This window comes from Aegilops tauschii, chromosome 5 (assembly GCF_002575655.3).
Source record: "Aegilops tauschii subsp. strangulata cultivar AL8/78 chromosome 5, Aet v6.0, whole genome shotgun sequence".
Lineage (NCBI taxonomy): Eukaryota > Viridiplantae > Streptophyta > Magnoliopsida > Poales > Poaceae > Aegilops > Aegilops tauschii.
Genome location: NC_053039.3, coordinates 96,973,936 through 96,980,671, shown reverse-complemented (window position 1 = coordinate 96,980,671; position 6,736 = coordinate 96,973,936).

Below are 6,736 nucleotides of genomic sequence, written 5' to 3'. Positions count from 1 at the left end.
TCTCCCCCTCTCGTTGCTATGCATCACCTAGATAGATCTTGCGTGATCATAGGATTTTTTTGAAATTGCATTCTACGTTCCCCAACACAAATACCTAATGCACAACTTTGATGTGGCACTTGTCGCACAAAGCGCACGTTATTATTGCTAGCCCCCCCACAAACACACACACACACACACACACACACTTCGTGTTGGCGGGAGGGGAATCCTAGCTATGAATGCATACCCCCAAATAGCTAGGTCTAACACCTCACCCTATCGTAACACAAAACCGAAAGGAGTAAATCATGGTCAACCCTTCCCCCCCTTTGCTTTCGATCAAATGTGGACCGTGTGCGGGCCCACATATGTGTTCTTCTGGCGTTAGATGGGTGAGACCGCATACGAACCACACGTGTGGGTGGCCTGATATATGTGTGTGTTTGTGTGAAAACGAGGTGGTGTGATATTTAAAGAACCAAATGACAAATTTGATGTGGCACATGTGCATCGCAAATTAACCGAACATCCCCGACCCCACGGAGGTTCATCTAGTGCGAAGTAGTACCGTGTCCCCCAACACACACACACACACACACACACACACACACACACACTTTGAGTCGGTGGGAGGGGCATCTCACCAAGGCGTATTGTAAGACTGACCAAGAAGAATCACCACCTTGGTCGTATAACCTCTCTTGTTGTTGGGTCAAAGTCATGCATGGACGTCCACACGCGGCCCCACGAAATAGGCTAGCTTGTCGCCGATAACCACGCGAGGGCCTGCGTGAAAACAACCACTACGTGCATGTGGCCCAAACATATGTATGAAGTGTCATGTGGTGTTTGAATATACCCAATGCACAACTTTGATGTAGCAGCGTGCTTTTGGAACCGGAAGGTCCCCACATGGAGCGAGGGTTCACGATGCGTATACTATATATATATATATATAGGGATTCATGTGTATGTGAGCCCTCGAACTTAGGTCTCGAATCTCACCATGATCGCGTACGACTATACGGTAACGCGAACCAAGAGAATAAGAATCCACCCTGGTAACCCCTCTCGCGTTGTTGGTCGAAGTGATGGACGTCCACGCGGGCCCACAAATATATAGGCCATCAGTGATAACCAAGCGAGGGAGAGAGTGTCCAAAGACAACCAGTGCATGTATGTGCCCCAAACATATGTATGGACATCGTGATGCATGCGTATATGTTTGAATACCAAAAGCACAACATTTTGATGTGGCGCATGCATGCGTCGAAAATTGCACAGTCCCCACACAGATCTTGTTCATGACGCGTCGCATGCTCGCCCCTCCCCTCCCCCACTTCGACCGATGGTAGGGATTCGTGTATACACATGCGCTCAAAGTATAGTTGCATGTACCATACCATATAATATGAACCAAAATTTAATCCCCTCCTAATTATAAGTCAAATTAACCTTTATCGCTGTCGGTCGAAGTGATTGACCAAGTGGGCACACAGAGATGGACAAAGCATCTCGCCGATAACCCCGTGAGCGAGTGCTAGAGGACAACCGCCATCGCTTGCTTGTGGGGCAAACACATGTATGGAGATGTGTGGTTGTGATGTTTGAATACCTAATATATATGTAGAACTTTGATGTGGCACCTGCCTCGGAAACCTTTAAGTCCCCCACATGAACCGAGGTTCATGACACGTAGTATATATATGTTGCCCCCTCCCCTCTTTGACACGTAGTATATATATATGTTGCCCGCTGCTCCTACGTACCGTAACACAACCCGAAAATACTCCTCCTTGTTCGTCAAATTACCTTTCTCGTTGTGTCATATATTAGATGGACGACGACCTCGTGGGCCCATGGAGGGAAGAGTCGCAGGAGAATGAGTGACAACCATCCTCTGCACGTGCCCCAATGTGTTGGTGATGTTTTTAATACCCAATATGCACAACTTCTTTGTGGCACCTACCTCGGAAACCGAAAAGTCCCCACATGGAGCGAGATCGTTCATGACGTGTGTGTAGTCTGTGCTGCCCCGGCCCCCTCCTCCCCTCTTCGACGCGTACTATATACTCCTGCTGCAACACAACCCAAAAAGAAACCTCCTTGTTGGGTCAAAGTGATGGAGGACAACCTCGCAGGCTAACGGATGGAAGCATCGCACGCAAGTGACTATCCTATATGACGCATAGTATTCCCCCGGCCACCCTCTTCAACGCGTACTATATATATACTCCTACCATACATAACAAAAACCAAAAATTGACCATCCTTGTTGGTCAAATTAACCTCTCTCATCGCATGTCATAGTGCTGCACGACGACCTCGCGGGCCCACATGAGTGAGTGTCCTAGGACCACCGCGTGCATGTGGCCCAAAGATGCATGTCAAACGTTTTCTGCAGCGAACATGCGACCAAAGGTTAAAAATTGAAAAAATAGATAAAATTTGTCCATTTTTATACATTGATTGATTTCCCAAGGATCTAATGTGCAAAAATCAAATTTGATCTACATGAGACTCGTGATAGTGCATGAAAATGGATTGCAAAATCATATGTGTACGTGTCCCTGGGTGCATGTTTAGTCCCCATGCAAGAATTTCTAACATCAAGAATCTTGATTTTAGAATCCAGTAAATCCAAAACTAAGTTGAAATTTATGAAACTTATCGTGGTGTCATATGGACACCAATAGACTGTGATATTTTTTTTCTTCAAATTTGGGACAAGTTTTGATATAATCTTCTTACATACAGGAAATTATAAATAATTATCAACCAATATTGCAAACGGACTCTTTATTTGAACCGTGTGCGTTAGACCAACAATGTACATGCCGTGCTTCGGTTAAGCAATAAAGCGGCAGAATTAATCATCGAAAAGCGAAAATCAATGTAATACGTGCCGCGCATGCGTCCTGTGAGCCGTACGAGCATGCGTGAGTTGAGAGACACATGCTAGCAGGCAGACCGGGAGGCCGAGGCATGCGCGTGTTCGCTACGCACTCACCGTGGGGTGTGCTAGTAGCTATGTGAAATGACGGTAGGCACGCCAGCAGTCCGCTGCGCAGGCTCACCGGGACGAGAGCCAACCGTTTGAACGCCGCCCACCTCACTCCCACTGCTCCATATTAATGGCGCGCCCGATCTGCTGGTCATAATAGGTGGCCGCCCACCCCATCCACAGTTGTCACTCTGCATGGAGTGTATTAGAATTTTGCCGAAGTGCACCATCGGTGGGAGTGGGACGCCAGGGTTGGTGAAGCACCCGCGCAACGCATGAAGCTGGGCGTACAGGTTGCCGCCGCCTCCGACGATGTCTCGCACGGGCAGCAGCGCGACCTTGACTTCTTCACCATCATCGTGCCTCCCCTGCCGGAGCCGGAGGTCCACAACTACTCCGGCAATGACTCTGACTCTGACGGAAAACCGGTTAGTCCCCTCCCCCCGCCCCTTTTGTTGGGAATAGAAATACTTGGTTATGTTCACCCAGTCCACGAAATCAGAGTAAGATTCGTTTGATCCATGTAGTGTATTGAATGTTTGAATGGTACCTATGGTTAGTGATTAATTGTTTATTGTGTACAAATGATTTTTTTGCTAATACTCCGACTAGGGTTAGCGAGCATGCTAATAATTCATAGCCAGATCTTGAGAATTGATTTTGTGGGTCCTTTTTTGACTTTTTTTCCAGATCTTGAGAATTGATTTTGAATGTCCTACATGTATGTTTCTTTTTTTCCAGATTGCTATGTACACATATGAGGCTCCGGCCAGCGGCGCCGCCAGCTGTAGATCCTTCACCCGGCAGTGCGGGCAGAAGCGACCACGCCCGCCCTAGATCTGAGGAACCCGTAGAATATCGGGCGGACCGTATCAGGGATCTCCCGGACGCCATCCTTGGGGAGATCATCTTCCTTCTCCCCATAAAGGATGGCTGCCGCACACAGGTCCTCGCTTCTCGGTGGCACACTCTGTGGCGCGCCACACCTCTTAATCTCGACTGTCGCCGGCTATCTGTCGTTCATGATTTTGAACTCCATGAAGTCATCATCTCCTCCCACCAGGGCTCCGTTCAACGCCTATGCATCCCAGCATGCTGCCTGCTGCACATACCCTGCACGGTGGTTGCCTGGCTGACATCCCATCAATTTGAAAAACTCCAGCGTCTTGGGTTCTACCATTACTATGCAAATAGCTGTCCACCAAGCGTTGTAGCTGTGCCCTCACCACCAATGTCCATCTCATGGTTTTCCTCCTCTCTCCACACCACCACCCTGGACCGGTTTCATCTACCGGACAATCTCGTACAAATGCTTCGACTCCCACTGCTAAAAAAACTCGCGCTTGTGGTGGTGGATCTGTCGAGGGCCTCACTGCACATCATCATCCACTCCTGCTGCCCTGCCCTGGAGCGCTTGTTGCTTGTTTTTGGAAAAGAAATCTGTATCCGTTGTCTCCAAATAAAGTCGCCTCACCTGGTAAGCATTGGAATTTGCTTTAAAGGAGAGGAGCTCATCATCAAAGACGCCCCTTCACTCCAAAGGCTGCTCCTCGATTATTGTTATGCACCTTCGCAAATAACTGTGGTCTCTGCGCCTAAACTAGAGACCTTGCATGTAATTCCTAATCCGTTTGAAGGTCACAAGATGGTGGTTGGCTCCACACTTATTCAGGTACTGTATATTATTATTTTTTGAATATTTACTATGGAGCAAAGCTCCACAGCCCATTATTATTAAGAACAAGGTATCAACTGTACAAGTGGGGGGAAATTACAGAGGCTAAAAGGAAGAAAAGCAGAACCTACCTACCTACCTGTACTTAAGTCAGAGAGTTAGTACCGTATATTATCATCAACACTTTTGTAATCATAAGCTGCATTTTTCATTTGTGTGTGTAAGTTTTATATCATCAACACTTTTGTAATCATAAGCTACATTTTTCAGTTGTGCGCATAAGTTTTGTATAATCTTGGAGTGCGCTTTTGGTACTAATATTATGTTCTATGCTCAATGAAGAGTTTGTCCATGGGTACCCTATCAATGGTGCTGGATTTTGTCAAGACCTTACATATCAGTACGTGGTGTTTTGACCTGAACATGATTACGGGCTTGCTGCGATGCTTTCCATGTCTGGAGAATTTGTATATAGATCGCTAATGATATCAAGCACATTAATATACTTTACTAGAACTAACCGTTCAACTATACTATTTGTTTTAGGCATTAACTGTTTTCAGTCTTCATGTCTATTTAGGCTAAAGGACATGGACAAAAAGGTATAACCAATCGGTGGCATAAGAAGCACCGGGATTTTCTCAGTTCTCATGACATTCGTTTGAGGACAATAACACTGGAAGGATATGCATCCAACCATGAAAACACTAGCTTTGTCACATTCTTCCATGAGGATTAAGTTTTTACCAAAAACTTTCTCACGGATGGACATGTTGAACAGCATAAAAAGAAGTTTCAGGTGGACAAAAGGGCTTCTATTTACAACAACTTGTCTTCATGTACCAGTAGATTTTCTATTCTAGGATCTTGATTTTATGGATCAGACCGATCCATTTGATTGCGACTGCCGAAAACTTTGGTTGAGTTAGTTGTTATTGTCCTCTTCAATTTGGATTTTGTGTAAACCTGATGAACAATTAATCATCGTGCTTTTGTACCTTCTGTAAGCTGGGGGTTAGATATTGCTGCCCTTTTCAACTCAGCTTTGACTCATATTTTCTTTCATACAAACTGGAGCTTCTATCAAGAAGCCTCATGGTTCCGAGAGGGAACTTGATCACATGATCTATGTGCGAAACAACATACGCTATATCTTCCCGCCTTGATTTATTTTACAGAGGCAACATGCAACTGTGCTAAACATACGAAATTATTCAGGGTTCGTTTCGCCTTTTTATACATTGATTCTCCTAGGCATTTTTAACAAATAGACACCATGTTATTATCACAAATGGTCGTATTAGTCCAACCATGAGTGTTCAACTAACCATTTACTACCGCGGGCAGCTGTTTGATTAGACGAGACGACTGTGAGCAGTCCGCCGCGCACGCCGTGGCGCTGCAATTTATTGCTGGTTTTGGACTTTTGTTTCGGCCGCCTCGGGAAGGTACGTAGAACAGTCCTCCATTCTCATCTACAAGCACCGCCCCCGAGGATCGCCGCCTGTTGCAAGATGGAGGACGAGCCGGCCAACAAGCGGGGGCGGGTCAAGCCAGAACCGCAAGAGCCTCTGGTGAACGTGGACTTCATCAGCAGGCTCCCCGACGAGATGTTGATAACCATCATATACCACCTCCCCATTGTCGGTGTCAAAACCGGCAGACCTCGGGGTAGGGGGTCCTGAGATGTGGATCTAGGATCGATGGGTGACAAGGGACGACGAACACAGTGTTTACCCAGGTTCGGGCCCTCTTGAAGAGGTAAAACCCTATGCCGTGCTTGATTGTATTGATTGTATAACGTGGTTTACAGAGTAGATCTACCTCGAGATCAGCATGAGCTAAACCCTAGGCTACGGGGGATGAAGATAGCTCTCTCCCTAATGACTACAACCCTCAGTTCATATAGACACCGATAGGGTTAGGGTTACAAAGACAGATTACAATTAGGAATCAAAGAGACCTATGCCTTCTTGACTTGGAGGGCACACCACGGCTTCATAGATCTCCTGTGATAGTACGGCCCCACCAGGCCGTCCCATGTATAATGGGCCATCGCCTCGAGGACCATGACT